This window comes from Pseudonaja textilis, chromosome 3 (genome assembly GCF_049901715.1).
Source record: "Pseudonaja textilis isolate UNSWEBS1 chromosome 3, rPseTex1.2, whole genome shotgun sequence".
Classification (NCBI taxonomy): domain Eukaryota; kingdom Metazoa; phylum Chordata; class Lepidosauria; order Squamata; family Elapidae; genus Pseudonaja; species Pseudonaja textilis.
In genome coordinates, this window is record NC_141992.1 from 91531584 (window position 1) to 91557662 (window position 26079).

At 37.2% G+C, this 26079-nt stretch overlaps 1 long non-coding RNA gene across 2 annotated transcripts; it reads right to left on the bottom strand.

Annotated features, from left to right (window-relative positions):
* Positions 1–18230: 18230 nt before the first annotated feature.
* On the bottom strand, positions 18231–24037 carry LOC148126211 (uncharacterized). 2 transcript variants are annotated; one of them, XR_015742960.1, is made up of 4 exons: positions 23904–24037; positions 22051–22206; positions 21254–21306; positions 18231–19138 (listed from the first exon to the last, which is right to left on the bottom strand). It is a non-coding gene; the product is annotated as an uncharacterized LOC148126211 (long non-coding RNA). The 2 variants fall into 2 exon arrangements; XR_015742959.1 differs by lacking the exon at positions 22051–22206 and having other exon boundaries at positions 23904–23997.
* Positions 24038–26079: the final 2042 nt, after the last annotated feature.

Below are 26079 nucleotides of genomic sequence, written 5' to 3' on the forward strand. Positions count from 1 at the left end.
AGGTTTCACTTGCTACCCGAATGCATCCAAGTACTAACTAGCCAGAGGTGGTATTCAGCAGGTTCTGACCAGTTCTGAAGAACCAGTGGTGGAAATTTTGAGTAGTTTGGATAACCGGTAAATACCACCTCTGACTGGACCTGCCCCCATCTATTCTCTGCCTCCTGACCCAGCTGATTGGCTGGCTCTTCTTTTGTTGTTCTCCACAGGAGAACAGAGCTGGAAAGCAGGTTAGTGGGGTGGGGAGGGAATGGGATTTTGCAGTACCCTTCCCCTGGAGTGGGGTGGGAATGGAGATTTTACAGTATCCTTCCCCTGCCACACCTACCAAGCCATGTCACACACACCAAGCCACACCCACAGAACCGGTAGTAAAAATTTTTGAATCCCACCACTGTATCCAGCCCTGAGCTTGCTTATTATTTTTCATGTTCAGCCATAAAGAAGCTAGGTGTTGTCTTGTAGCTGAACAACATGGTAGTTTCAGAATTATTTCCATTATTAATTATGGTCATAGAAGTCTTTAAAGACATGTTTGATCGAGACTTTAATTCAGAAATGCATGATACATGGAGAACACATGCGTGCTCAGTAAACTAATTTTCCCATTTATCCCTTCCAAAACTTTCATAAACTTATTTCTTGGTCAGATTTGTAGATGAACAATCTCAGCAAATCTTTCAAAACAATGTTGTTAGCACTCTGAACAATAATTCAAAAATTAAGATTCATAATTCTGACTCTATTCATGCATTTACAACTCAACTATGCACTTTTTCATTGTTAGCAGTTTTGAATACCCAAACATGTCTAATATTTTAGTTTTGTCTGAGATGTCGTAGATTTCAAGGGCTACAAGACATATGAAAAAAAATTCTCTGAATTTTAACAATGACTAGCACAATGATATTCCACAATGTTATATATTCTCTGTTTCATATAGGTGATACCTATGGATAGCAGGATCTGGGTAAGTCTCTGTGCCATGAATATTATCCAAATTTATAAAAAATGTAAAATGGGGGAAAGGCAATTTGTTTGATCTGCATATTTGTAAAGGCTGAAGTATTTTATTGTTGATGAAACTTAATACAGATTGTCTATACTACAATATGATTTCTTTCACTTAATTATTCTATTGACTACTATGAGAACTGGATGATTTTGACTGTTCCAGGAATGGTTGTGAAATACTTATTATATGATTCCTCACTCCTCATCCTTAAAGTTCATATACAACTCTTGACAAAGGATTGGTGGATATGCCAGGAATTAAGAGCTGCTTATGTATTTGTTGATAGCAACGACAGTTTGTTGCTAAACAATTCTTCAAACTTTCTGGATCTGTATATTCTCACTTTCAGTTAAAAGTTTACAGGTGCGTAATAGACACTGCAATTTCTAATGCAATATGAATGATTTGGGAGACATACAAAGGCTTAAATATTCTCTTCCGGTTGAACTGTTCTACTTATGTTGGACATAAGTCTCAATCTATATATCTCTATCTCTATCTCTATCTCTATCTCTATCTCTATCTCTATCTCTATATCTATCTATCTATCTATCTATCTATCTATCTATCTATCTATCTATCTAAATTTTCTTTTGTTATATCGTAAAACATCATGCTATCAACAACACTCTTGGCATCTATACAGGTTTTTGGTTTAAATATCACAATACATTATATTACATTTGTCTACTACTAAACAATAGCTTTAACTATGATTACTATTACAATTTTGTTTTACTTTCTTAAGGGTTGTTTCAATTAATTTTTTTGTCTCACTTCTTAGTTCTGTTTGTTAGCCATTTATACCAATTATTCCAAATTGAAAAGAATTCAGAGTCATCTTCTTTCAATTTCATTGTTAACATATTCATCTCAGCACTTTCTGTTACTTTGTGTATTATTAATTCTTCATTAGAGGTATTTGATGTTTTCCATACCTGCGCAAAGGCTATTCTGGCAGTTGTTGTAATATGTAACAATAAGTATTTTACTTCTTTCGGTTATCTTTCTTTGATGATTCCTAAAAGGAAGATTTCTGGTCTGAGCTCAATCTGATACCCAGTGATCTCTTGTAACCAATTTTTAATTTGAATCCAGTAAGTCCTGGCCTCGGGGCATAACCACCACATGTGATAAAATGTACCATCAACTTTTTTACATTTCCAACATTTGGAACTCATGTTGGGATAGATTTTTGCCAATCTCGTTGGAGCTAAATACCATCTATGAAACATTTTGTACATATTTTCTTTGTATGCTGCGGATACCATTAACTTATAATTTATGCTCCATATTTTCTCCCATTCCTCTAATTCTATAGTGTATCCAAAATTCTGTGCCCATGCAATCATTGTGCTTTTGACGATTTCCTTTTCCATTTTGAAATCTAATAAATATTTGTATATTTTAGTTATAATTTTTTGTTCTGGTCCCATTAATATTTTATCTAATTGGTTCTGCCCTTTGTCAAATCCAAAATCTTTTAAATCTTTTTTATATTTATTTTGAATTTGCAAATATGGCTACCAATTGATTATGATTCCATTTTCCTTCAGTTCTTGATTTGGTTTTAATTTCCCTTGACTATCTAATAATCATAAGTCTGAATCATATGAGACCCTGATTCAGACTTCCAACAACAGGGAGAACAGCTATAACTCCCATCATCCCCAATCATTGGCCATTCTGGCTGAGGCTATAGAAGAAACCAGTGAATCTGAAGAATTGCAAGTTCCTCAGCCCTATTTTCTATAAACCTCTATTCAGAACACATGGAGGTGGTTGCGACCTTTTCGCCTGAGCTGAAAAATTTCTGCACTGAGAAATTTTTAATAGAATTTCTGACCTTAGAATGAATTTGCAGTATCTTTAAGGCTGCAGCCAGCATTCCATGGAGATGGAAGGGACATATGTCTTCCAGTGTTTATGGCTTTCTTTTTTTTTTAAAGCAAGGATTTCCAAGAAAAATTTAAATAAATGGGGAAATATCTACTTTAGGATGTACTAATTGGTATTCAGATTGCTTTAACTAGGAGGCTTATTTCAGGTCTATGATTCTACAGATGATTCTGCTCATCCTACTTTTACTGATACTCTTCTTAAAACATTCACTTCCCTAAATTCTCTCTTCCCATACTTAAGCATTGCTGTGCCCTACAGTTAAATGAGCTTTCCTTCTGGGCTTCTAAATCTGAGAAATAATGATCTTGAAAAATCTATCAAGAATAATCTTGGGGAACAGCCCTCTGTACCTCAACACTTCTTTTTTCCTTTTTTTCTTAAAATCCATGTATTTACCTCAAGCATTAAAACCCAATAATATGTGGTTGTTTCTCTCCCAGGCCATGTGATTCAGTCACCGTTTTCTTTCTCCTGTTTCTTCCCCTTTAAAATTATGTTTAGGATGAGAAAATATTCCATATGCTTTTGGATAAATGTGGATTGAAGCAGTGTTGTATTGCTCTGGAGTTCTGGGAGCTTTTCAAGGACAATTATCTTTCACATTGTTCTTCACAATCACAGACATTTTTGGATCATATTATAGCTACACGTGCTAAAACTTACCTGCATTACTTGGTTGTCTCATTGTCAACACTAGTAGACAACTCTTTCTGGTAGGCAGAAACAGAATATTGACCTCTAACAATTTCCCTCTCCAGTACTATAAACCAGCCTCGGGGCTTTATAGTTTTTCTTCAACAATTTTTCATATTACAACGTCTCAAGGTTTCTATCCATCTCAAGTAGCGTTATTCAAATTGTCAAGGTCTAGCCTCATTTTATTGATTACTTTACATAGGAAGGAACACCCCCATTAATTTAATATTTTGCATGCTCTATAACAGTGATGGCGAACCTTTTTGGCACTGAGTGCCCAAACCAGAACATGCGTGCATGTGCACATGTTGGAGTGCCGGAAATCTGAAGATCAACTGGCCGGTGCATGCATGCCTGTTTGGGGGCATTTTGGGTGGGGTTTTCAGGCCATTTTTAGACCATTTTTGGCTTGAAAATGGTCCAAAAAATGGCCTGTTTGGGGGGCATTTTTTGGCTCATTTTTGGCCATTTTCAGGCCATTTTCTAAACCATTTTCAAGCCATTTCTTGAGCTGTTTCCAAAATTGGCCCAGAAAACAGCTGGATAATGACCTGAAAGCAGTCTGGAAAACGGCCAAAAAAGCAGTCTGGAAAAAGGCCAAAAAAAGGCCTAGAAAATGGCCCGTAAAATTTTTTTTCACCATTTTTCAGGCCGTTTTCAGGTGCTTCGGCACCAGCAAAGACCAGTTGGCTGGCACACCAGAAACCAGAAGAGCAGCTGGTGATGGTGCGCATGCCCTCAGAGAGGGCTCTGCATGCCACCTCTGGCATGTGTGCCATAGGTTTGCCATCATGGCTCTATAACGTCTTATAAAACTGGTTTTTACTATGGATACTCTACCAACACAATGAATATAACACTAGGCTTGGAAGTAGAATGTTTTGTTTTAAAACCTGACAAGATATTTTAACTGGTTTTTCTTTCCCTGCTGCATTGTTTTACAATGTTTAAATTTTTATAATTTTCCAGTCACCTGAAATAGAAGAGTTTCACCCTCATCTGTCAAACAATCCAAGTAAACTGAGGTCTTTCTTATACAAAGAATATGATGGTTCTTGATTAGAATAATATTCCAGGACTAAATTCATTTTTACTTTCTAATAGTTTTGTCCAGGGGTGGGATTCTACCAGTTCGCACCTATTCGCTAGAAGCGTTTGTTGAGATTCTAAGCAGTTCGGAAAACTGGTTGTTAGAAGAAATTACTGGCCTAATCCTGTAGGGAAGGCAGGAAGGAAACATTCTGGTCTTGCTTACAGAAACTGCCTCTTCGTTAACCATTATTACATTCTTTGCAGGACTAGACTTCCTGTCTCAGGAACTTCCCTGGAGTTTTTTTTCCCTCCTTTGCTGGTTCTTTGCTTGTGTGGAGTGACCATTCAAAGTTACAATGGCACTGAAAAAAGTGACTTATGACCATTTTTCACACTTACGACTGTTGCAGCATCCCCACAGTCATGAGAGGCCAGATGAGGAGATGTGTGCCTCAATGTGAGTGATATTGAGTGGGCCACATACAGCCAATAACATGACCACCAAGCCATGTCCACTCAGTCACAGGACCACCAAGCCATGCCCACCACCTAAGCCACGCCCACAGAACTGATTGTTAAAATTTTTGAATAGCACCCCTGGTTTTGTCCTAGAATATGAAATGTGTTGCTACGGTTTTCTTGTTTTATTTTTTTTAGTGTATTGCCTAATTTTAAAGAAAAACCAATCAACAAGTATAGCAAAGTTAAGGGATAATGTTCTTACATCAGGCTTAGACAGAAAAACCAAGGAATTCAAATTAGCTGTTCAAGTCAAGAGGCTTTGAATAGACTTCAAGGCCTTGCCACATAACATTCCTCTGTTATCTAGTTCATGAAATTCTCCATTTATTTACAACTGGACATTCACTCTTGAGTTTCAAGTGCTATAGCACGAGGCTTGATGGGACTTATTTTTGAATATATCTGTACAAAATGGTCTCTTCCAATGTCAATGTTTCTTTCAGTTTTCAAGCCTTTTTCTTAAACAATTTAAGTAAATATGTGGGGCTAGACATCTCTTATTTCAATATAGAATGTTTGCTTTTCGGCGGGTGCTCATTCCTATGTCAGGTTCCAACAAAGAAATAGGTGTGTGCGTGTGTGGGAGGGTGTCATTGGTCTCTGAACAGAAACAAACATCTGTGGTCTCCTTCACTTCTTGAACTGTTCAAATAATTTCTTTGGATCAAAATGGAATTTAACTTTATCCTTTTCCTTTTGGGTTTCTGTTATTGGGGTAGTAACTCTGATTGTAGGAAGTCTTATTAATCAGCTTTGTAAAGACAAGATGGGTGTCACAGCGGTGTGATCAAAACCCAAGCCCAGAAATCCCTACTTTCGATTTAAAATTATTATCTCCTGCCATGGGGTGAAAACAGTTTGGAAATAGATACTCGACTGATCCTTCTGGATGAATACACATAGAATCAGCTTGCACATTAAGACTATTTTCAATCTTTTTTATATCCTTGTTCTATATAATCCATGCAAATTTCATTTAGAACTATATATGCGTTCTTTTTGACATTAAAGAAACAATTTCTGGATGTACATCAAAGATTGAAAAACCCAGCTATTACCTTTTGTTGCATGTTCCACATATATTCTGAAAGCTAGTTGTTGAGAAAATAATGTTTGAAGTAGCTTGCCTGATTTTGAATGTGTTACAACACTGCCCACTGGCGGTCTGAACTTTAAAAATGTTTATTAGAAGCATTTACTTTAAAGAGTATGTTTTCAGTGGCTGAGTAATGTAGCAGATTCAATTGCTAGGAATAAGTTAGTTTTGTACATAAGTTGTGTAAACAACATTTCTGTGACTTTTATCCAGAACATCCAATAATGAGCTCATCTTAGTTTGGAATACCAAATAAGCCTTAGTAAGTAAAGAAAAACTAATATGATGATGAATTTATCCTTTTGGTTTTACTAAAAAAAAAAATCAATGTAGGCTCCTCTCTTGCAACCATTTTGAATGGTCTAAAATGTTTCACTTTCTCATCCCACAAAGACCTGCAAGAACAGAAATGTTTGTGCAAAATCCAGAATCCTTAGGTGAAATATGAACTGTAAATGCAATCTTGTCATATTTACAGGTTGAATCATGAAGGAAGATTTGACTAATGATCAGCATAGAGCAGTGGTTCCCAAAGTGGGTGGTACCGCCCCCTGGGGGGGTGGGATGCCTTAGGGGGGTGCTAAGAGGCAAGGGGGCCATCAGGGGGGGCGCTAAGAGGCAGCAGGGGGGTGCTGGTACTCTGTCCGGCAGCCTCGGGAGGGGGAGAAAACAGGTGGCATGCAGATGGCTACCTCTCTCTCCCCCCTTGTTGTCCAGTGCAGCAGCTCTTCCCATGGCAGAATCTACCCATGAAATGAACATGTGTGTGTGTGTGTGTGTGTCAGGAGGAATGTGTGTCAAGAGGGAGGAAACATTTTTCTCAGAGTTTTGAGCTGGGAGGGGCCAGAATGAGTTGAACCACCAATGGGAATTCTCCCTCCTCCAGTGTCATCAGTCTCCAGGCAGAGTCTCCTTTGACTTCACCCAATGGAGGAGAGAGTTCTGAGCAGAGAGAGAAGCAGAGAAAGTGGGAGAGGGATCATTTCAGTCTTGGGGCAGCATTCTAGGGGATCTTTCATGCCAGCTCTGGAGGGGAGGGTGGACTTCCTTTTGCGCCCCCCATGATTCTCATCCAATCTTCCTTTCTCTGTGCACCTGGAGGGGTGGACTAGGTGCCCTTTGAGTTCCCACAGTGCCCAGAAGGTACCCAGGTTGGAGCTGCCTAGACTCTAGATGGGCAAAATGGAGCCAGAACTCGAGGGGTCCTTCGGGCTCCCACCTGCTCAGTCTGGAAGGAGGGAGTTCCTAACAGCTGCACCAGAGGACAAGGGGGGAGGCGCAGCCCCACAGCCAGTGAGTACTTGGGACCCCCACACTCACCCCAATCCAAAAGGAAGCCCTTGTCTGACAGTCCATGCAGAAAGAGATGGAGAGGATCTGCAGGGATCCCTCCTAATCCAGACAGATCCTCTACTGGGGGGGATTTCCATAGGGATCTCTCGACTTTACAGGAGAAAATGGCATTTTCCATCCTTGAAACCCACGTCTCTCTCGCTCAAAGAGCCCCTTCCAATCCCCCCCTCAGACCCCAATGGGAAGGCATCTCCCCCTTTCTTTCTGTGGCTCAGGATCCCACTTTTCCTTGCAAAACAGCCCGGAATGGAGATCCCGGAACAAAGTTTGGCCATTTCTTCTCCATTTTCCGCTCCTTTCCTCAAACATCTGCTTATCATTTCAAAGCGCAACAATTGATACTTTCACCAGAAAAAATATACAAAGTAACATTTTGGGGAAAAATTGCCAATATAAAAATGCGGACATAGAAGTGGAGTCACAATGAACGTTTTTCCCTTCAGAAATTTGCATATCTTGGCTGTGGAATAGGAAGTGCTGTTAAAACAAGGGTCCTTTTTCTAATGGTTTTTCTTCATTATTTCTTCATTATTATTTTATCATGGTGTAAAATATAAAAATAAAGCAAGTGAGGAAATGAGAAAGGGAAGGAAAGGGAAGGAGAAGTATGGGGGAAAGGAGGCACCGGTCCCGCAGGCAAAAATGTGCCGCCACTGTTGTGTTCTAGGTGCTGGCCCCGCAGGTCCACCCCATTGAGCCCACTGCACCAGAGGGACCTGCCCAAGCAAGTCCGAGCAGTGTGGTGCACCAAGTCAATGGGGTGAGCCTGAGAGAGGGAAAGAAAGAGAGAGAGAGAAAAGAAAGAGAGAGAGAAAAGAGAGAAGGAAGAAAAGAAAGAGAAAAGGGAAAGAAAGAAAAAGGGACAGACAAAGAAAGAAGGGGGGAGGGAAGGAGAGAGAGACAGAGAGACTTGATGCATCAGATTGAAATGAGGCTTAGTTTAGACTTGAGGCCCTTTTCCACATTGAAACATGTTTGCCAGCATCTTTGGCAGTACATTGAAACATCTTTGGCTTCTATTAAAGGTTTTGTGGATGAAACATGGTCAAGGCTTTCAGGAAGCTCTCACATTTTGTTGAAGCTTTAAACAGGATCCATTGGACCGGAACTCCACCCTAAAAAAATATTTTTCTCCAATGTATTACTATGCCAATTCTGAAGAAGGCAAAACCAAAATGTACTGGTAAATTACAAGGAGAACACACACTCACACCCCCTTCTAACCCTGCTGGAGCAGGTGATTGGACTAGAATAGATATCACATTATCTTTCTCCTCCCTCCCTCCCTCCCTCCCTCCGTCCTTTATTTCTTTTTCTTTCTGTCCCTTCCTTCCATCCTCCCCTTTTTCTTTGTCCTTTTTTCCTTCTTTCCCTTTTCTCTTTCTTCTTTTTTTCTCTCTCTCTCTTCTCTCTCTCTCTTTCCCGCTCTCAGGCTCACCCCATCGACTTAGTGCACTGCTCCACTCGGACTTGCTTGGGCAGGTCCCTCCAGTGCAACGGGCTCAATGGGGTGGACCTGCGGGACTGGCACCAAGAACACAGCAGTGGCAGCACATTTGAAAAGTAGAGCAAAGCCAGAGGTCAGTAATTTTTGCTGCAAAGAATCACAAAAGATTCTGGGCTATGCACAAGATATATATGTGTATATGTATATGTATATGTATGTCAATACAATTCGGGAACATAAAATAAAGAAATACAAATAAAACAAATCAACAAGAATCGGCAAAGCATCTCTGATTAGATTCTATTCATTGCTAGAATTTAATCAGAGATGCTTTGCCGATTCTAGTTCAATGACCTTCTCCAGCAGGGTTAGAAGGGAGTGTGTGTGCATGTGTGTGCATGGCTGTCAAAACTCCAAAAACAGGTCAAGTGGTTCTGGGGAGACCAGTCATAAATTAGAACACTTGCTAAGCAACCAGCCATATTTGTATTTGGTTTGCAAGTCACCTGGCCATGCCCATCCATTCACATGACCACCAAACCACACCTACCCAGTCATATAACCACCAAGCCATGCCCAGCCAGCAATCCACGCCCAGCCAGTCACATGATCAGCAAGCCATGCCCACCCAGTCACATGACCAGCAAGCCACATCCTCAAATTAGGCCACGCCCACAGAAATTTGAATCCCACTGCTGGGTGGGGGGCACCAAGGATGAATCTGTAGCACCAAGGCACAGTGGACTGAAAAAGTTTGGGAACCACTGGCTTAGAGAGTCAAACTCTTTGGAAAAAGTGTTTCCACTATTTGGAAATTACCTAACAAAAACGCAAAGCCTCCAAAGAGTGCACATGTTTAGTACCAACAAATGTAAATACTGATCAAGGAAAAGATTTCTTTAAGAATGTGCCCATCTTATTAGAGGATAGATTAAAGATCAATGAAAAGTCACTATAGTTTTTAGAGAAGATGGAAAGTGAGATAATATCACTTGGAGGTGCTATAAATTATTTTAAATGTAGCCCTTCTTGTGCTCATAAAAGCAAACTGGATAATGATTCTTCTAATTTTGGAAGAATGGCAGAATAAAGTTGGGTTTTAAATACATATGAAGTGGAAAATATACCAGCACATTTTTAAATATATTCCATTTGCATTAATAAATATTTCAACTCAGGAATGGTGTGGTGGCCTAGAGGTGGAGCTCTTGCCTCACAATCAGGAGGCTATGAGTTCGATCCTAGGCATAAATTGGTTTACAGTAATCTGCAGGGGTGGGATTCAAATTTTTAACAACTGGTTCTGTGAGCGTGGCTTAGGTGGTGGGCATGGCTTGGTGGTCATGTGACTGGGTGGGCATGGCTTGGTGTTCATGTTATTGGCTGGGCATGGCCAAATCAATATCACTCACATCGATGCACACATCTCCTTGTCTGGCCTCTCATGACTGTGGGGATGCTGCAACAGTCATAAGTGTGAAAAAAGTCACCTTTTTCAGTGCCATTGTAACTTTGAATGGTCACTCCACACAAGCAAAGTACCAGCAAAGGAGGGAAAAGAAACTCCAGGGAAGTTCCTGAGACAGGAAGTCTAGTCCTGCCAAGAATGTAATAAGGGTTAACGGAGAGGCAGTTTCTTTTTTTTTTTAAACAAATTTTATTGATTTTCCAAAACAATACACAGACAAATAAAACATAAAATATAATGACATAAGAATTTTTTTTCTAAAAAAACCAATACAACATCTTATTTAAAGACAGAATTATTCCAAGTTATCACATTTCCAAACAAACACAATTTGATATATATATTTACCTTATCTATTCATCTTCATATCTTATCCCGAACTTCTCTTTATTACTCCCTTTCCTTCTATTTATTCAAATTCTATCTCTTTAACTTTAGATTGTATACATTTTTTATATCCATCTGTCTTATACATTTTCATTATTCTCTTCCAATACAAAAACAAACAAGACATAAAACATAAAACCATAAAACATCTTTTCTGAAAGTTGCTTGATCCCGGGTTAAAACTCATCGTACAGACGCCCCTTCAAAAATCATGTTCCTTTTATATATCATTCCATATCTTATTACCGTTTTCCATTTTCTATATAGCTTCTTCCTTTTTTTTAACTCTCTTAGTTTTATTCTACTTATCTCAGTTCAAGTCATAATACTTATCAGTCTTTGTCTGTTCTCAACTATCCATTCATTTTTTCTCTTTAAGCAAAACCTACGGAGAGGCAGTTTCTGTAAGCAACACCAGAATGTTTCCTTCCTACCTTCCTTACAGGATTAGGCCAGCAATTTCTTCTAACATCCAGTTCTCTGAACTGCTTAGGATGTTAACAACCAGTTCTAGCAAATAGGTGCGAACTGGTAGAATCCCACCCCTGGTAATCTGACTACTTCTGTTCCTGGAGACCTTTAGAATTTTTTTTGGCTATTTATTATTTTTTCTTTTCTTTTTTCTGTGATAGTTTTAGCTTTGGGGAATCTTTTTCTGGCAGTTTAGTTATTATTATCATGAGTTTTACCTTGGGCAGAAAAAAATGTTTAATGGGAATGGTACCAATCATTTCTTCATTTGAGAAATTTATTTTATTTTATTTTATTTTATTTTATTTTATTTTATTTTATTTTATTTTATTTTATTTTATTTTATAGTGAGTTGAAGATAAACTTCACTACAATGAAGTGCACATTTTAATAGATATTAAAATTGGCACACTTGGACCACATCCAGGGAAATTGTGTCTAGATAGTTTGTCTCATTTTCTGACATCATTTCTGCTGCCCTTGAATCTTTTCCTATGTAGAATCATGTTCCCAGAATGTTATTTTATTTATTTATTTGATTTGTCAATTGCTTACAAGATAATAGGTATAAGTATAAACATGAGTAAGAGTACAGGAAATAGGTACAAATAAATGGGGACAATAGGACAGGGACGGTAGGCACGATGGTGCCCTTATGCACATCCTTTACAGACGTCTTAGGAATGGGGTAAGGTCAATAGTGGTTAGTTTGAGGTTAAAGAAATGGGGGTTAGAGGATGTAACAACAGAGCCAAGTAGTGCATTCCAGGCATTGACCACTCTGTTGCTGAAGTCATACTTTATGCAATCAAGTTTGGAACGGTTTATATTGAGTTTGTATCTGTTGTGTGCTCTCGTATTTATTGTTGTGGTTGAAGCTGAAGTAGTCATTGACTGGTAGGACATTGTAGCAGATAATTTTTTTTGCTCAAGAAGATCACCAGCAACATGTATATGAAAATGCATCTGGATTGGTAAGAATAGGTTTCTGGGATGGGGGAAAAGGTAGAGAGAAAATGACAAAATGTGTGTCATTATACAAACTGTATCCAATATTCCAATGCAAGTACAAAACCTTGAGACTGACAGTATGATTTGTATGATGCACATTTTATTTTTGTTTTTCCTTAATTGCTGTTTGTATCAGATATCTGTCTCTATAACTATCTGAAATTATAGATATTCTGGGAAATCAATGTAGCAAAAATATTTATGACATGCCTTATACTAATATTCTCCAACATCAGATCACTATTTATCTCTTTACCCAGTATTAAAAACAAACAAGTAAAAATATTTTTGTTAAATTGGAATAGATGTCACTTCATTATTATAACATTTCTATCAGGCTAATAACCAACAGAGCCTTCAAATGCTTTTAAGGGATGTAGCAATCAATTTATCTGTTCAAACATATTTTGATTTTTACACTCACTATTGGGATACTTATGTACTACTATATTTTGAAATATTGATTTTTGAAGTATTTTTGTTACCTCACTTTCAGCAATCATAAATTATTTATTTATAAATTAATCATAAATTATGTAAGACCACAACCCTGAACATTTTGACTTGAAAGCTGAAAGGAAATCATTATAGGGAATATAAGGAATCATTATAGGGAAAATACATTTTTGGTACTTTCATGTTAAATGTACTGATATTTTACTTTTCAAAAACTAATGAATAGTACAGAACAGAATTACTTACTGAAGACTTATACCTTTATGTTCCTATTTTGGTGTTGCTTGTAAGAGTAGGGAATCTGTGGATACCCATATGTGGATGAACTTCAGCTCTCAACATACTGTCACCATTAGCTATGCTGATTGTGATTAGTAGAAGTTGTAGACCCACATCTAGAGAGCAATAGATTTTTCATGCCTACCTGAATTCAAATGTTCAACAATGATATTTGCCAGTTCTGCAAAGTGTTTCAAATGTAAAAGTGTTTCTAGTTAAAGCATTGTTCTGCCTTCACAGGATATGTTTTGACTCTGTTCTGACTGTACCAGAAGTGTCTAAAACAGCCCCATTTTGAGACGAGCAGCTGTTTTGAAACTAAGATACTTCCATAAGGTTTAATATAGCACTGGTAAACTTCCAGTAAAGTTAGAAAAATCTATTTTTGATCTTAAAACAACTTTAACCTTGACATATGTTGCATTATAACCCTTTTGCAAAGTCCCATTGTCAATTAACAGGTTCTTATAATATTCCTCTGGTTCTAGATGATCCAGATATAACCCACCTATCTCCTATATCCTGCCTAGAAGAATAGACTGGGAACTCCCCAGCAATGAGATTACAGGGAGAAGTTGTGTGAACATAACTATTGTAGGTAGCATCTCCCCTGTTTTGAAGTGACTTGCCTCTGAGGCTAGGATGGTGACCTCCATGGTTACATTTCAGGAGACAATAAAAACTCTTCTTTTTCTGCAACCCCCAGATCAATCTCTTTAGTTGTGGCAGAATTATTCTTTAATGATTTGGTTGTTTTTATGCTTTTATGGTTTTTTACGCTTTTATGGATTAGCAGTATATTGAAAAGTACCTACAGTCAATAGAGTAGGCAGCATGCAAGAGCATATAATAAATAATGAATAAAATTAATGAATCTGTTTTTAATTTATTAGCTTACTCCATAGGAAACTTTACTATTGGATATCTTTAATGCTTTGCCACTTCAATGAACTTTGAGATGGCATATCATATCAAAACACCGCCTATGCACCATTTGGCTTTTACAGCCCAGTAATAAGTGAGACCATACACCGAAGAAAAATAAACCCAGTGGGTCAATTGCAGTGGTTTTTATGAACAGTCATCTCTATTGATGCTTTGCATACAGCCTTGCAATTTATAGGAAATTGAAGAAAGACTAACACAGTTGCATGAATTGCAGCAAACTATGATATAACCCAGTGATACGTGAGCTTTCTGAAAACTGATAATTTCTACTTTGTAAGAGGTGAAAGCTTTGAAATTATGGATTATGACAAGAAAGGATAAGGACAAATTATCTTAGGGGCTGCCACAAGGAAGAGGGACCTGAAGGTAGAATAAGAAGCAATGGGTGGAAACTAATCAAGAAGAGAAGCAAACTAGAACCAAGGAGAAATTTCTGGCAGTTAGAACAATTAATCAGTAGAACAACTTCCCTCCAGAAGTTGTGAATGCTCCAACATTGGAAGTTTTTAAGAAGAGATTGGATAACCATTAGCCTGAAATGGTATAGGGTTTTCTGCCTAAGCGACTGTATACTAGAAGATCTCCAAGGTCCCTTCTACATTCTATTCTATTCTATTCTATTCTATTCTATTCTATTCTATTCTATTCTATTCTATTCTATTCTCAGATCTTCAATGGCTTGCCACATCCCACTAGTATTATTCTCCTTTTTGAAGGTTTATAGAACTATTATCTGTTATCACTTCTATAAACTTACCACAAGATGGTATCAGAGGATTTGTAAAAGCAATATAAATAAAGAAGTCTTCATGCTCTGGAGAAAATGAGATATGATTATTATTATGAGAATATGCTTCTGAAAACAAAACTATTTGCAATTCTTAAGCAGAATCTAAACCTTAGGCGACATAAACTTCAGTAGTCTATGCACGTGTGCGCACACACATACACACATACATATACACACACATGCACACACAAATATATGTATGTATGTGTGTATATATGTGTGTGTGTGTGTGTGTGTGTGTGTGTGTGTGTATGTATGTGTGTATATATATATATATGATGATGGCAGATGAGATTCTGCCAAAACGTCGCTACAACTTTAAAAGCACAACTACAATGACATGGGAAAATACCCAAACAAAGCTGAATGCCATACATGTAAGTACCAGCGAAAACTTAAGAAAACACACACACACACACACACACACACACACACACATATAGATATAGATATAAATATAGATATACACACACATACATACATACATATATATATATTCTATAGAACTGGTTGTTATGGTTCTGTGCAGTTCGGAGAACTGGCAAATCGCACCATTGGCTGGCCCTGCCCTGCCCCACCCTGCCCAGTCACTCCTTACCTGGCAGGCACGCCATTCAACTTGCCTGCTAAGTTGCTATTTTTTTTATTTTTTTTTCCTGACCATCAGCTGATCTGACTATCAGCTGTGCCAGGAGATTTAGATTAGCTAGAAAGCAGGAAATTGATTGATTTCTTGCTTTCTAGTTAATCTAAAAGCAGAGCTGAACCTTTCTAGCTTCTATTTGCAGTGCAGACTCAGGTAGCAGATTGCAGAAAGATAGATCTCTGAATGAATCTGTGTTTCTGTGAGCAACTCAATCTGCCTGCCTACTTTGTCTGATTTTGGGTAAAAGTTATTCTCTTTTTTTTATAAAAAAAAAATCAATATTTACCTAAATATTTACATACAAGCCATGCCCAGCCAGTCACATGACCACCAAGCCACACCCAGTCAGCAAGACATGTCCACCCAGTCACCTGACCACCAAGCCACACCCACAAATTAGGTCACGCCCACAGAACTGGTTAAGAAATTTGAACCCCTGAATACTAGCAATAATTTATATTGATAGATAAGTGTGACTTATAGCAGATCGTTGTACAGTTCATGGTGCAGAGTTCATGGTGCACATAATTCTGCAATATGTAATTATGGCCATGGAAAAGGAACTGGAAATATGATGAGATATTTTTATATCATCTCAGTATAAATTCCAAAATGAAGTATTTATCTCAGTGATAGAACTGGCAAAGAGAACATGAGGGCTAAGAGTATGGTAAATAGCCTCAAATCCTTTGTTTTAATCTCTGATTTGGAATTGCACAAGCCTCAAACAATTTGATATCTATTTTTTTTCTTCCTAGCAAATGCAGGTTCCATCATTTGTTGTTGTTGTGTAAACCAAGTGTTGATCCATTGTTGTAATAATAGAAAGTCTGTACATTGTGAGATTCATGTTTTGTCAAACTGATACTGCTCTGGCCTGATGAAAACATCTGCTCAGCTCAATGAGGTTTACTTAGAGAAAGGAAGGAAATGTATAGGGAACATGCAATATCTGTTCCTCTTTATCAGTATATTTTTTTAGAAGCATTTTTAGTTTAGTGATGTTTTTCAAGGTCGTATCTTGTGCAAATGGGAGGGACTTTGGAAAATAAAAAAAATCTATCAGTATCTGTACATAGACAAAACCATCTACAATGCATGTTTCCAGAGCCAGAAACTGATATTATTGAGTCAAGATTTAGGATGGCGTGACATGGCATAGAAAATTTAATAGAACAGAACAGAATAGAATTTTTTATTGGCCAAGGGTGATTAGACATACAAGGAATTTCCCTCTGGTGTATAAGCTCTCAGTGTATATACAAACGGCAATCTCATTGGAGCAGGACCTATTTGAAAGGCTTACATACAAACAGCCAAAGTAGATGGAGTTCTGCTGGCTCTACTTTGTAAACTTTCAGTTCTAATCTTCCTACTACAAATTGCTTTCAATCTTGATTCTTTTTTTAATTATTAGTTTATAATATAAAATACAAAAATACAATCTTGATTCTTCATTGCTTTAAATTTCTGCCTTTATTCCTGGTAAAGCATTGGATTTATGTTCACCTGCCAACTGTATTTTCTGTGTTGGTCTCATAGCTTTGTTTGTTAGACTGTTTACTACTCCCTATCTGACCTAACTATATATCACCTGCTCCTTGCTCATTTTTGCCATATCTAAGAGAAGACATCCAGCCCTAGCCATGAGTCCTGCTTGGCTGGGCAGTATGAAGGAGGCTGGGATGTTAACTGTGTATGGAAGATGAAAATAAACACACAAATAAATACACAGTGATTTGAGCCAAATAATCTTTTTTTTAATATTGCAACTATGCAATCTAATTACAGTATTAATTTAGGGGTAGAATAAAGAGGAGATTTGTCTCAGGTTTCAAATTACTGGTTTTGGAGTGTTGGAATGTTTTCCTTATATGTTTACAATAAATTTAACCAATTATATAAAAAGTTGTATAGGTAGTAGCCATTTTATAAAAGAAAAAGGCTGCTGTTTGAAACAAACAAGTGTGACATGTAACAAAACTCATGTAAAGGAAGACATCGAAAATCATACCTGTTTAATCTCTAAGAAAGACATCTGCTCAGCTATAAATTAGGAGGCACCTGCTTTAACTCTAAGGTAAGGAAATATTTGTTTGCAATAAACTAACACATTCCATTCCATTGACAATGATTGACTAAATCTAAAAATTAAAAAAAAAATCTATAAAAAGGAAGACAGAGAGGCAGTTCATTTAGTCTACCCATTCAGAACTACTTAACAACTTTGGAGGAATAAATATATTTTCTTTGACCTCTACTGAATGTCTGGTGTATGTTATTGAAATTCCCAGCTTGGAAACAAATCAGGGAAAAAGAAGAATTTTGATCCTTTTGATAGTGATAATTTATTCAATTAACTAAACATTTTGTGGAAAACCCTTCCCCAAATCTTATATTTCTCTCACCATTTTTTTATTCTCTCACGCTAGAAATCTTCCATTTGAAAACAGCCATATTTCTAAGAAAACATAAGTCTGTGAGATTATTTTGCATCTATTATAAGTAGTATTTTGGTAGTATTTTCAGTATTTCAGCACTGAAATTGAAAGAAGCAAAACAAATGTTTCAGGCAATTTCATCAAATTGCATATAGTTTAGTCACAGAAGGAAATAAATCCACAATAGAAAGTTGCAGTTGGGTCTCTCCATCTAATGTGGGAACCAAAACCATAATTTAAGACACATAAAAACAAAGCTGGGTAATTCAATGGCTTGTGCAGTTTGTTTTTATTCATAGGAATGATTGCCTAACTCTGCCTGTTGTTTACTGAATTCTAGAACAAATGAATTCATTCAAACCTTTATTGTCAGAGTACAACATGTGTACAATGAGATTGGCTGAGCCTCCCTTCGTGCACCCCCTCCCCCAACACAATACAACTCACAATGAAGACAGAAAATCCCTAACCAAGTGAATCTTACTAACAAACACACACTCCTATTGCACCATGTAAATTTATTGTACATTGTGCTGTCCCCACAAGTCACACATGTTATTGTAAGGTTATTTTCCATTCAAGAGTCTGACAGCCCTTGGATAAAAACTATTCTTCAGCCTGTTTGTGCGGCTGCCTATGCTTCTATATTTCTTTCCTGATGGTAGGAGAATAAAGAAGTGCTGACCAGGGTGTGAGTCATCCCTCAGGATTTTCCTCATCTAGTTTCATCTAGTGGTATCAGGGGACAGCCCATGATGCTCTGTGCTGTGCTCACCACCCTCTGTAGTATTTTTCTATCTGCGGCTGTCAAGTCAACATACCACACCGTAATCCAGTAAATGAGGACGCTTTCTATTGTAGACCGGTAAAAGGAGATCATCAGTTGTTGTTCCACTTTGTTTTTTCGCAAGACCCTGAGGAGTGGAGTCTCTGTTGGGCCTTTCTGGCCACCTGGGTCATGTTGATTTTCCAGGTGAGATCTTCGCAGAGGTAGACTCCCAGGGATTTAAAGGAGGAAACTGTCTCCACAGAGTCCCCTCAAAATAAAGCAGGACAGGTTTCTCACTCTTCTTCTGGAAGTCTAACACCATCTCCTTTATCTTGCTGATGCAGGTTGTTTTGAAAGCACCAGGTGGATAATTTTTGAGCCTCCCTCCTATGCGCTGTTTTGTCTCCACCTGTAATAAGACCCAGTATGGTAGTATCATCTGTGAATTTAATGATCACAATGGATGGTGATGATACACAAGCTACGTAGTTCTTCTTCATCTACATAATTTCTTAGTACAAATAAAAGGAGAATGGGAATAAGGATACCTTGTTTCTGAAAAACTGATTTTACAATTTTTCCAAACCAAATGTTTTATAGTCCTCAAATGTTGGTCATCATGTGGGGTTTATTTTGATGTTCATGACTGCATTAATATCAAAGCAGGGTAGTAAAAGATGCCATTTCCCATATTGTGTATGGTGTTTCAAAAGAAATGTTTGTGGAGTTTCTTAGTCATCCTGGTCACGTTTGTCCCAAAGGTGCTTTTTCAAAAGGCAAGTGGACCTTCTGGGTTTTTTTTTCTTTGAAGACATTTTGCTTCTCATCGAAGAAGTTTCTTCAGCTCTGACTAGATAGAGGGGAATGAAAGGATTTCTACTCTTTGCAGCCAGCTGGTCATTTGCATTCTTTTAGCAAGTCATTGAGTCCACCTGGAGGTTTATCTATGTTGTCAGGGTCATCTGAGTAATGCAAGTGGGTTCTTGGAACTGTTGAAAGGACTGTGTTCTAGACTGGAGATAGATGATGTCACATCCCTTGCCTTTTGAAAAAGCATGTTTGGAAGAAATAGTTGAAGCTGTCATAAGCCAATCTTTAGAGAGGCAGCCTTTTTATTATTTTAGGTTCTATTCTGCTATATGGACTTTCTTGGGCACAGCTTGCTCCAGGATCAAGAAGCACTTTGAATTCACTTTATCTGTCAGTAGTGATGCACTTCTGAATATTATATGTAGTTATTTCTTAATTTTCCCCACAATATGTCTAATATAGTGCCACTATGGGAAACATTAATATTGGTTGCTATTCAGCTTGCACCAGGCATTAGAGAAATTTTAATTAAAGGGAGCTCTTAAAAATTAAAGAGGAGAAATTTTAATACTATAGCAGTTTGCCTCAGTGGACTGCTCATTATCTAATATATTTGAGACCTTTTATCTGAAAAAAAAAGTGATGGGTTTAGATAGATGCATCTAGTCATTCTATTAATCTATTTTTCCTCAGTCATGTCTTTGGTAGAATACCTGAAATGAACTAATATCTCTTTTGAGGCACAATTATTGCCTAGTGACTTAATGGATGTATGTTTAAAAATCTGAAAATGTTTATCAAGCTTTTATAGATGATAAATAAAAAACCTGACTATTTTAAGCCTTAATTGAAAAACTCAGTTTTGTAAAATATAGTTAATTGTGATAATGTAAAATAAATTACAGAATGCATTAAGAGCATGATATGGACAGTTTAAATACTTTCAAAATTGAGTAGAAAAGAATGCCACATTTGAAAAATCCTACTTTATTAAAGAAATTGGAAGGCACAGAACTATCAGTTTAGTCCACTAGGAGACCATGAAACTGCATATAACATTGTAAAAATGAAAAGGCCTCATTATAAGTGAATCACAAGAACAGTCTGATTTAAGCCGTTTTGAGAAATCTTTTTATGAATCATTTCAGGACATTAGGAAGATCAAAAAGAGAAGCAGAAGTAAAGAAGAAACAAATATACGCTACATTTCTCAATTTCTTTTGCGGAAAGGGAACTTCACGAAGACAGTAGTGTCACAAAAACAGGAAAAGCCCAAGGGGAACATCAGGTCAGCCAGAAAACAAACTTACATAGGAAAAGGAATCAAATAAAAAGTATTAAAGAATCCCTATAGACAAAAGCCTAAGTAATTAAGAAAACTAGACAAATAGGAAAAGGAAACAAAAGATAATTTAGAAAACCTTTACAAACACAGGACATATCAAATAAGCAAAACAAACAGACAAAAGACACAAAATATAAATTACAAAAGGGACAGACAGGAGATTGCCACAGAACAAATATGAAAAACTATTTTAAAGCTAAAAGAGATTACAGAAAACCAGTAATACAATCTGGCCACCCTGCGGAGTTTGCCCTCCAGTGGAAATAAAGACAAACTCAAACAGGATTTGAAACATTAGGCACAAATACAAACACTCACACAAAATCAACTTACAAAGGGAGAAAAGGGTATAAAAAACCAGGGACTTACCATAAGAAGCTAGCTAGCCCAGGAACACAGACTTTTCACTGTTCTCCACCTCCCTGAAAAATAAAAAGATCCAGCTTTCAAGCAGTTGTCTGTATCCTTGTGCCGGAGCTCTCCCAGCGGGAAAATCGAATCCTTGAAAGAAAGGCATTTTGACACCTTTGAACACTTCAAAATATTTTCATCCTGTCTTTATTATTTTTATAAATGACAACAAAAACTCATATTTCTCTCTCCTATTTTTCCCACAACAACAACTCCATCAGGTGAGTTGGACTGAGAGAGAATGACTGGCCCAAAGTCACCCAGCTGGTTTTCATACCTAAGGTGGGACTAGAACTGACAGGCTCCTGGTTTCTAGCCTGGAGTTTTAGCCACTAGCTCTTAAAATGACACACCATGTTTAATTTTCAGAATTGTTTATCATTAATTAAACCTACCATTAATTCTTGAATAACATAGCTCTTTTTCAAGTGAGTTTAGCCTTTAGGTATAATCTTATTTGGATGAGAACTCTAATCAAAATCAATAGAGGAAGATACCCCATTCATATCCCGACAAAGAGCTTCTAGCATATTTTGGTTTTGCTTTTTAATATATTTTTTTAATTGGCTTGAGTAAATTGCATGTGAAATCAAGCTCAATGGAGTCATTTTAGAAGGGCAAAACTTTAGGGATCAGCCATGGATTTTCACCATGCAAAGCTGCAGACTGGTGGAACAGAAAGTTTTATAAAACTATACAATTATATCATTTTTTTTCAATAAAAATAACAGCAATAGAATATACTGTATCTGTACCTAGATTTTTTTTGTGGAGTTTATTTGAGCAGAAGAAGGGATTGAGCCACAAAAATTTTGACAGCTTCAGGTGATAAGTACATACTGATCTTTTATAAATGCATACATTATTTGGCTCCCAGTCAAAAAGTTCAGCTAATGAAGCAGCTTGTATTTCTAAAATAAAACATAAAATTGCATTGTTACTGTTAATTATACTGTTTATCTTTTGTACAGTGGCAAACAGAAATGATGGCATGAAAATAATTAACTACGATGACATTCTTTCCCTATTCAGAAAATTACACACTTGAGATCCAAGTGGTGTGCTAGACTACATAGAGAGGCACTGTTATGTTAAGATTCTATTATTGTTATTTTATTATTACTAAGAAGAAAATTGTGGTAAATTTTTAATAAGGGAAATGTGAAGGCATTAAACAAGCTGCCAGATATTCCAAACAGAATGTGTAAAGTGCTGATTCTGTTATTAGCAATGAGACATACAGTGTAGCCTCAAGTGCTGCATTAAGAAAGCTGACGCTTCACAATAAAATATACGTTGAACCTTAATCATATATGAAAAAGCTAAATTATTTCTTAAAAATAAAAGAAATGGAAAATTAAAGGCTGTATGAAAAGGCAATTTATTTGAAGCTTTGAATTATGAGGGAACAATAGGCAACATGAACCTTGAAAACCACAATATGAATTAGGAGTTATATTTTGTGAGAGAGTTTTACCTTCTTCTGTCCTTCCAGACAAAATAATTACATTTAACCTAAACCTTAAAAGCTTGTTGGATTATTGTGGGGAGGTCCCAGTCCAACCTACCTCCTGACTTTATTATTGTGGGAGTAAAACTGTATAAGAGAGTGCATTATAGAATATCTTGAGCTTATATAATGTACACACAGACAGACAGACAGACAGACAGACAGACAGACACATATACACACACACACTTATACACATTCATACACCCGTGCAAAAAATAATGTGTGTGGTAAGCGTATTGAGGGGAATTGTCTATGATAGCATAATCCTTTTATTCAGTTCCAGAACAAAATATAGCTATTCTAATTAAGAAAAGTATGGTTTCTTTTGACAGCTCTTTTATCTTCTTGACTTCCATTTACTTTTCTGTCTTATTTTTTCCATGGGAAACAAACTTATACAAGGGGAAATCTGGTTATATGTTTGTCATTACAAACATATTAAAGTCATTACAAACTTATCATTTTTGATTATTCTTTTCTTAAGATTAATGCTAGGAATTAGATTGTTTGAAACCTACAAAGTACCCCGGGCACAGTGTGTCCATGTATGGCTAATTATATTAGGAACTTAGTTTTCTGACAAGAAAGAAATAATAATAATAATCACAATGATATAGTTATTGTAAATCTCTTGTGTTCAGAAGATTGGAAACAAAGCTGTTAACTTCACTAATTCCAATGACATTTAGCAATCATGTCATTGTTGGATTATTTCTGTAGAAGAATAAAAATAAAAACATTTTCTGAGTAGGAAATCTTCTAGAGATAACTCTGTCATTAGGCTGGGGGACAAAACTCATCTCCTCCTTCTTCCCGCACAATGATGACAAACTGAATAACTAGCAATTATCTAATATGCAATGTAATTACCAAAACTCTCAGTCTCTTTTCAAACCAAACAGCCTAGAAGATGATAAACCGAAAAATACTGTCAACATACATTTTCTATTATTATAGTGTTTCTTTTAAAAAAGTTTTTAAAACCTGAACTCAGGTGGTAGGAAACATTCAGTGTGTGGAAGCATCTAAAAGTGTATGTTACAGCTAGTCCTTCACTTATCTGAAGTTACAATGGCAATGAAAAAAATAACTTACGAATAATCCTCACATAGTCATTGCAGCATCTCAATGGTCATGCAATTAAAATTCAGGCACTTGGCAACTAACATGTCTTTACCACGACTGCAGCATCTCAGAGTCATGGGATTGTCATTTGTCACTTTCCTGGCTGGCTTCCAACAAAGACAATGGGGGAAACTGGATTAACAACTGCAGGATTCATTTAACAACAGCAGGTGGCAGCACTGAACCAAATTCTGTGGCTTATTTCTTTTTCCAGCTAATGATCTCAGGGGGAAAAGAAACATGAAAAATTGATGGTACAAAGAATGTATGTCTGTTTCTGAAGGGTTTGAACAAAAGGCCTGCCTTGAAGTAAGTAACATAAAACCAACAACAGCATCAGGATGTGAAAAGAGATCTTCAAGGAACTTGCATTAAAAGAAATACATGTGGAGAAGGTTCTAGATCCTACGGAAAGCTGAGATTTTAAGAGGATGCACATTGTAGTTATTTTATTAAAAACATTAAAAAAGAGAATTGTTGTATCAATATGCAAAGACAATATTTGTATGGAACTATATATTTGGAGATTTATGGGAAATGATAATTGCAACAACACAGAGATGATAAAGAACTATGGAGATGTTCTGTGAAAACCAGTCAGCCTCTCCATTATGCTTTTAAGAGAGAGAAAAGCGTTAAGGTTGCAATTAAATCTCATCTGAGCAAAGAGTCACTGTAGCAGTTAAATAACTTTCAATTGTGCTTGTTTCTTCTTTTTAATGCTGATAGAAGTTTTATACTGTTTCGTGTTCTAGCTTCTTGATCTCAGTCCTGATATCCAGACAGCAGACATTCAGAAACTCTGGCTTCCACCGCTGCTTTTTCATGTTAGGCTGTCCTGTAATTATCCTGTAACAAGGCCTCCCTCATCTGTGATTTGATCATGGTTGACTTGGCATGCAGTATTAAGATTTGGCTGGGCCCGGAAGTTAGGCATTGGCCAGTGGTGGGATTCAAAAAAATTTATTACTGGTTCTGTGGGCGTGGCTTGGTGGGTGTGGTGTGGCCTGGTAGGTGTGGCTTAGTGGGCGTGGCAGGGGAAGGATACTGTAAAATCTCCATTCCCTCCCTGCTCCTGGGAGAAGGTTACTGCAAAATCCCATTCCCTCCCTATCCCACTAATCTGCTTTCCAGCTCCGTTCTCCTGTGCAGGGCAACAAAAGAAGACCCAGCCAATCAGCTGGGATTCAGGAGGCAGAGAATGGATGGGGGCAAGGCCAATCAGAGGTGGTATTTGCCAGTTCTCTGAACTACTCCAAATTTCCACTACCAGTTCTCCAGAACTGGTCAGAACCTGTTGAATACCACCTCTGGCATTGGCCCTTTCTGAGATATGCCTAGCCTGTGGTTTATGTGTGGTACCAGCTGAGAACCCAGGACTGGTGCTTGTAATCCACTGCAGGGAGGCTGGATCCATTAGATTGGTCTGCCCCATTGACTGATGGATGTGGAAGCTGAGGGAGCTGGGAGCTGTTTCTATTGACTGTGCTGCAGGATTCTTCTGAGGTGTTGGTTGCTGCTTGGAATAAAGGGGCAATTGAGGCATTGGATAGAACTGTGGAGTCACTCTCCATGAGATAGACAGCTATATACTGTAAGTTTGATAGACAGACAGACAGAGAGACAGATAAATATCCTTTTGCATCTTTCTCTTACCCAGTAACCAGCAATTGTAAGGAATTGTGAAAAGCCATAAGATGAACCGCATTTTATTTGATTAAAAATAGCCAAGCTTGGCATTATTTGAATTCAGTGTTCCAGATTTTAAACATCACAGCACATTTTGTAATGCAAGTGAACAAAAGGAAAAGAGGTGCCTTAGTAATGAAATGAAGAAAAATATAACCATGATCATTTTTATAGTAAGGATATGAATGAGGATGTTACAAATTCCATAATTTCTACATTCTAGTTTTGAAGTGCTATGTTTTGTAGACAAAATGACTAGGATAATATATATTGGCTCACAAGGCTTGTTTTGAACCCTTTTAACAATAAAGCACATGTTTAATTTTGTTCTTAAAAGGGCTACATAGTGTTAAGGGATTAAGTAAATGCAATAGTCCTGCTCCATTAGCATTTAATCTCATTCCATTCAGCTAAGTGATTACAGCTGGAGTAAAGTGCAGTCCATCTGCCCTAGAAA